Below are 7,875 nucleotides of genomic sequence, written 5' to 3' on the forward strand. Positions count from 1 at the left end.
CCCCCCCCCCCACACTCTTCTTTTAAGTCACAGGCGTCGCGGCTCTTCTGATCCCATCGCAGGATGCTGTCTAGTCTTCTGTTTTAATGAATACAGCCAAAGTGAACGTCACTTCCTGCCTTTCTCCCTGTACCAGCGTGGTACCCTATCCTTTTGATCTAGTTTGAATTGTGCCACGGGAGTAGGATACACATGTCATGTTTGTCAATGTAAAAGATACCTCTGCAAGTCGAGAAAGTGGCAGTTTGTGGTAAAACTGTGGCACTATAAGTTATAAATCAGACAGACTACGCACAACCAGTCACATAAGTGACGTCTCTCATGTTGTTGATGGTGTGACGTATAATGTGCGACACGAGGATGTAGTCGATTAACAAAACTAAACCTTACATTTCAGTTTCAGGACAAACTGCGACTTTCTTGACATACATAGTTCCCTTTTAAATTGACCAAATTTAACACGTGTACTCCCGTGGCCCAATTCAAACAACTCTCCGCTCATCACCACCATTCATATTTTTTCACACGCTGGTGCAGGGAGAAAAGCAGGAAGTGACGTTCACTTTGGCTCTCTATAGGGTGTTGCAACAGCAGCTGCCAATCTCAGGTCTCTGTGTGGAGAATCTGAGCTGCAGTGTATCTGCTGTGAACCCACACTGTGTACGTGTAGTATTACTAGCTGGAGGACATTAAGAGCAGCCATGTTTTTTTCGGCAGTGTTTCCCCCCACAGGCTGCTGCTAACAGCCCCGAGGCTCAGCTCGGCTGGCACATGTCCACTTGACTTATCATCATCTGATGTGTGAGACTTGTTTTTTCAGATGCTACATCTTTTTTTTCTCCGTGGAAATTTGAGGTCAAATCCACCTCTGTGTAAAGCAGCCTCTTCCTCGCAGTGACTCGGGAATGTTGCGTCAGCTCGGCTCCAAACGCAATTAGATATGTACATTTGGAAGCAGTTGTAAATGCAGATGAGAGCGTCTTCCAGGGGCAAAATATCAAGTGTTAACGAGCTCCTGCCTGAGGCTCCTCCCACAATGAAACCTAATATGGAGATGAGCCCAATCTCTGCTCTCTGTTTGGGTGGGACCACAACGACCCCCGACACCACAGTGTGTGTGTGTGTGTGTGTGTGTGTGTGTGTGTGTGTATGTGTGTGTGTGTGTGTGTGTGCGTGTGTGTGTGTGTGTGTGTGTGTGTGTGTGTGTGCGTGTGTGTGTGTGTGTGTGTGCGTGCGTGCGTGCGCTTGCGTGTGTGTGTGTGTGTGTCTGTGTGTGTGTGTGTGTGTGCCGCGTGCGTGCGTGCGTGCGTGAGTGCGCGTGTATTTGTGTGTGTTTGCGCCTTCTCCCTCACTTCTTCACTGGTATTAGAGGACTTAGCTCTAAATCCTGATGATCAGGTATGTAGGTGTGTAGTTCTGCTCTGCTGAATCTGTACACTTTGCTATTGAGCATAATTTACAAGTCACACCTCACATACCAACTTCATCTAATCCCATTCTTTTTTGGATGACATGGCTCTCTCAGACAGCCTCTTCAACATGTTTCTCAAGGTGAAAACTAAGTTGTGAGGTGCAGTAAGGCTGGCCCTGCACCCAGTCAGTTTTGAATCCATTTTGAGCGTGCTCGCTACCCGTTTTTTTCTATTGTGCAGTAAAGGCCGACCCCCCTCTCAAAAACCGAATCATTTTTATAGGCCTATTTTACAATTATAAAATCATTTAGATTACTATGATCATTCGATCTACTTCTTATTTTGATAATTAGGCCTACTTTTATCCATTTCAGCCAAATTATGGAAAATTCTGCAATCTTTCATGTTTTACAGTTGATTCCATTTTTATTACCAAATTGCATGATTCCGTCCATTTTTTCCATTTTGCGGAAATCATATGGCCCTAGCATGATTAATACAAGTTTACATTTGATGCATTAGCTCAGTCATTTGCATGGAGCTAATTATCGATCTTCAAACAGAAGATGGCACCAATTTGGATCATTTAATCAACTAGGCATCTCGCGTGCTACACGCGCTCCATTCTTAGACTCGCCCGCCCTGCAGCTCGCATACACTGCAGCTCAACCGCTGCGCAACCTCGCCCGCCCTGCAGCTCGACCGCAGTGCGGGCTCACCTGCTCTTATGGCATCAGTGATGACCACTGCACATCGCGGCCTCGCCTGCTCTATAACATCACTGATGACATCATCACGGAAGACATCACTGATGACATCATCCCTGATGACATCATCGCTGAACTTATAATAGCCTCAGCCAGGAAGGATGACATCACAGATGACGATATCAGTGATGTCACAATTGCTCAAGTGACATACATAGGAGGATTTCAGGATCTAGTCCCCTGTGTGCTAAGAAAGGCCGTGTCGCAAATGATGGATGGCATGAAAGCAGAATCAAGTGTCCAAGATTATGTAGTTTTTATATTTGAAAAAATAGTTTTATCAACTGATTGTAATAATGTAAGAACAGTACACACAAAGGCAAACCTCAGACAAAAGGTAACATTTATTCATGTTAAACTTGCACAAATTAAAAAGAAAAAAAAGGTCTTCGTTTTTCTTCGTTTTTCTCAATTCTCAGTGACTCCAAGAAAAACAAGTTCAAGTCATACAAAAATAAAAATGAATCGATTGGGAGTTGTGAATCCATTCAGGAAGATAAGAATCATGATTCTTGTATGATTTTCCTTTTTGACACCCCTAATTGAATATATAGTGTTTCTTCAAATCTTGTCACTCCTCCAGTTTGGTGGCTAACGTCCCCCCGCCCGCTGATTGGCATGACTTCATTAAATGCTCTGTTAGCTGATATGGCAGAACTGTAAGGTGTCACCTGTGTGACAGACAGAGGATTATCACTTGTCTGTATCTCTCACCGACCTGTCTGTGTGTGTGTGTGTGTGTGTGTGTGTGTGTGTGTGTGTGTGTGCCTGCATGCGTGCGTGTGTGTCTGTCTGTGAGTCTATGAGACTCTAGAGACATGTTATGTTTGTGTGTGTGTGTGTGTGTGTGTGTGTGTGTGTGTGTGTGTGTGTGAGAGAGAGTGTGTGTGCGGGCGGCGTGCGTTGCCAAATGCACTGTAGGCTACATCTCTCATTCCTCCGTTTTTCTGGTCCGTGCTTTTCATACCAGAGGTCAAAAACACATTTGTAGTCTGCTAGAGAGAGAGAGAGAGAGAGAGAGAGAGAGGGAGAGAGAGAGGGAGGGAGAGAGAGAGGGAGAGAGAGAGGGGGAGAGAAAGAGAGAGGGAGAGAGAGAGAGAAATAGAGTGATGGAATGTCAGAGGAATGACTACAAACAAACATCACAGACAGACTGCAAATACCAACAGGCTTTCCACTATCGTCAACAAACGGTTCCCTCCAGCATGTTAGGAACCATGGTTAGGAATGAGCCTACGTGTCTGATGATCCCTGACTGTATGTACTACAACAACAACAACAACAACAACAACAACAACAACCACAACAACAACCACAACAACAACAACCACAACAACAACAACCACAACAACAACAACAACAACCACAACAACAACAACAACAACAACAACAACCACAACAACAACAACAACCACAACAACAACAACAACAACAACAACAACAACAACAACAACAACAACAACCACAACAACAACAACAACAACAACAACCACAACAACAACAACAACCACAACAACAACAACCACAACAACAACCACAACAACAACAACCACAACAACAACAACCACAACAACAACAACAACAACAACAACCACAACAACAACAACCACAACAACAACCACAACAACAACAACAACAACAACAACAACAACAACAACAACAACCACAACAACAACGCTATAGTTTGAAAGCATTGTGGGGAAGTGATGCAGGAATGATTGTAAATGATTGGGGAAGTACACAGCCTGACAGAGCCAGCACCTTCTCACAGGACCAGCACCTTCTCACAGGACCTTCATGGCTTCTTTCCATTGGCAAAGAAGAACCTTTGAAATAGTTTCTGTGTACTCACATTCCACTCATAAGCCACTCTATTGATCTGGACAGTGTCCTGTTGAACTGGACAGTGTACTATTGAACTGGACAGTGTCCTATTGACCTGGACAGTGTCCTGTTGACCTGGACAGTGTCCTATTGACCTGGACATTGTCCTGTTGATCTGGACAGTGTCCTATTGATCTGGACAGTGTCCTGTTGAACTGGACAGTGTCCTGTTGAACTGGACAGTGTCCTGTTGATCTGGACAGTGTCCTGTTGAACTGGACAGTGTCCTGTTGATCTGGACAGTGTCCTATTGAACTGGACAGTGTCCTATTGATCTGCACAGTGCCCTGTTGATCTGGACAGTGTCCTATTGATCTGGACAGTGTCCTGTTGAACTGGACAGTGTCCTGTTGAACTGGACAGTGTCCTGTTGATCTGGACAGTGTCCTATTGAACTGGACAGTGTCCTATTGATCTGGACAGTGTCCTGTTGAACTGGACAGTGTCCTGTTGATCTGGACAGTGTCCTCTTGATCTGGACAGTGTCCTATTGAACTGGACAGTGTCCTATTGAACTGGACAGTGTCCTATTGAACTGGACAGTGTCCTATTGAACTGGACAGTGTCCTATTGAACTGGACAGTGTCCTATTGAACTGAACAGTGTCCTATTGAACTGAACAGTGTCCTATTGAACTGGACAGTGTCCTATTGATCTGGACAGTGTCCTGTTACTAATATACAAAAGTATCATTCGACCCATCCTCTTGTACTGTTCCCCCTGATTCTACACCATAGAGACATTGCAAAACGCGTCATAATTCAGAAGCCACGCCCAAGACGGGGGAAAATACAAGGAAGCACTGCCTGAGGACCTCCTCCTCCTCCTCATCCCATGGCCTAGAGGGCCGTAGGGGTGTCATGGTGGATGCTTGGGCAGTCAAGGATCTCCATCGCTCACGGTCTTCAGCTGTTCTTAGCAGGGTTTGGAAGCTGCGGCCAGTCCATTCTTTGATGTTGTCCATCCAGGACTTTATCTGCCTGCCTCTTCTCCGCTTTCCCTCTACTGTCCCCTGCAGGATGGTCTTTGACAGGGAGATGTGCCTTGTGACATGGCCATACCAGGCCAGTTTGCGACGTTTTACTATTGACAATAGGGGTTCCTGGTCTCCAGCATGGGAGGTCACTAGCTGTCTAACATAGTCATTTGTCCGGTGTTCTTTATATGAAATATGTAGCATTCTTCTGTAGCATTTGCTTTCAAAGGACTGTATCCTACGCTCCGTGTCCGCTGTGAGTGTCCAGCTCTCACAGCCATAGAGTAATGTGGAGAGAACAAGTGACTTGTAAAGTCTGACCTTCACTGGGAAGCTGATGGTGTTGCTTTTCCAGATACTGGCCAGTCTTGTCATGGCTGATGTTGCTATGCCGATTCTTGTTTTAATCTCCTTTGTTGAGCTGCCTGAGGACAGCAGCTAGCAAAACAAACCGCGGCTAACCGGAGCGAACGGAGGAACTCTCGTCAGATATAAAAAAGATTGCGGGGTTTTACAGGGATTTGGACAGTTTTCTTTTTAGATAATGTCAAAAGATCATTTCAGTACACTTCCTCCAACGGAGAGGGAAAGGTACATTGAGGAAATGAACTCAGTTGGCCTGGAGCAGTGTCCCTTTTCATTGCCCAAACAAGGCTGGATAAACGATCCCGCACAGTGGCCTGAAGTGAAATACTATGACATGAGCTTTTAGGCATGTTTAAATTAATGAAAATAACGCTGGTGTAACATCAGACAGATGGCATCAGACGCGCTGGCGTTCTCCTATGTCACATAGTTGCACACAAAGATGATATATATGCAAGATGAACACTCCAACTTACTTCCTTGACAGCTAAATCCACATTTTCTTCTCACGAATGCTCAATGGCTTCCTTGTTTTGCTCGGGAGTACAAAAAAACTTTAATTGGCGATTTTTTACATTTGTTGTCTGCGCAGCCCACCACACAACAGCTTTTAGCTATGTTTAATTCAAGGAAAATGACGCTGGTGAATGGGAGTGAACGGAGCGATTTCCCCCGTGATGGGCGTGGCCTATTTCATGCAGTGTCTCTATGCTGACCATATCCAACAAAAACAAACTCACCAAGATCACCCATGTTGCCTCCAAAATCATCCACTCCCCCACACCGAATCTGTCAGACATGAACGATAAAGCCATCAAACGCCTCACACTCACAATAGTAAATAACCCCGATCACCCACTCAACCCACACTTCACACTACTGCCATCAGGCCGCAGATACAGATCACTCAAATGGAGAAGAGCACGTTTTGTCTGTCTGTCTGTCTGTCTATCTATCTATAATCTATCTGTCTGTCTATCTATCTATCTATCTATCTATATAATCTATCTGTCTGTCTGTCTGTCTGTCTATCTATCTATAATCTGTCTGTCTGTCTGTCTATCTGTCTGTCTGTCTGTCTGTCTATCTATCTAAATAATCTATCTGTCTGTCTGTCTGTCTGTCTGTCTATCTATAATCTATCTGTCTGTCTGTCTATCTATCTATCTATCTATATCTATCTATCTATCTCTATCTATCTGTCTGTCTATCTGTCTGTCTGTCTGTCTGTCTGTCTGTCTGTCTGTCTGTCTATCTATCTATCTATAATCTGTCTGTCTGTCTGTCTGTCTATCTATCTGTCTGTCTGTCTGTCTGTCTGTCTGTCTGTCTGTCTGTCTGTCTGTCTATCTATAATCTGTCTGTCTGTCTGTCTGTCTGTCTATCTATCTATCTATAATCTGTCTGTCTGTCTATCTATCTGTCTGTCTATCTAAATAATCTATCTGTCTGTCTGTCTGTCTGTCTGTCTGTCTGTCTGTCTGTCTGTCTGTCTGTCTATCTATAATCTGTCTGTCTGTCTGTCTATCTATCTATATATCTATCTGTAGGCTATCCAAATAAAGTGTTAGCCATTTTGCTGAGGGTAACATTCCCATGTGTTACTTATGGCCCAATTCCACAGCAGCTAGTAGCGCGGTCCCGCTCCGCTCGACTCGACTTTTGGTCTCATCCCACCGTCAAAAACCGGCCCAGCTCGGTTTGATTTTAGGCCGAGTCGTGCTACTTTTGGTCCCTGCCTCGTCGGGGTACTTCGGGCTGGCGAGTAGGTCCCAAATGGTGACGTAAAACTCTGATGGCTACTGATTGGTCAGAGAGAATCGTGTTTACTCTGTCTACTGACTGTCAATGCAATGCTGGCGGCTGCATACCAGTTTAGTGGTCTTACCTTATCTTCTGTTATGTATATTTCCATCAGTATTTTGTGTCGCTGCCTTCACCTCCGGTGAAATAAAATCGTGGCGGGTGTTCAATTGTCTGAGAAAAAAGTCCGCTGCTCGCTCAGGGAGCTCTGTAGCTGAGAGGAGGCTGCAGCGCTCCGCTAGGCCGCAGCGGGTGTTTGGAAGCCCCGGTCTTGCCTGGTGAGAGGCTGCGGGGTAGAGGCTTCACTCTGTTGCGCCTCTCCCGTCCCCGCACAGCACAGCACATGCCTGTGATATCATTCTCTTGGCCGATTGTCACATTTGCCCATGTACACTGTAGGTCATTTAGAGGCACCAGTATTTCATAAACAGTTTAAAAGTTCTGTGGATGGATTTAATTGTAACGTTATGTTATAGCCGAAGGACAGATATGCGGTCGCTATTTTTAGACGACCAGCTGTGGGCGGGGGTGGGTGGGGGCACATGATCCGCGGTGGAAGCAAAACGTCAATAGGGCTGATACGATTAGAGCCGAGTGGTGACGAGCTGTACAGGGCAGTAAAATGTGGTGGAAATGAGCCTTTACTGGCCAGCAGTGGCCCTCAGCA

Source organism: Poromitra crassiceps (assembly GCF_964638095.1).
Source record: "Poromitra crassiceps genome assembly, chromosome: 3".
Classification (NCBI taxonomy): Eukaryota; Metazoa; Chordata; class Actinopteri; order Beryciformes; family Melamphaidae; genus Poromitra; species Poromitra crassiceps.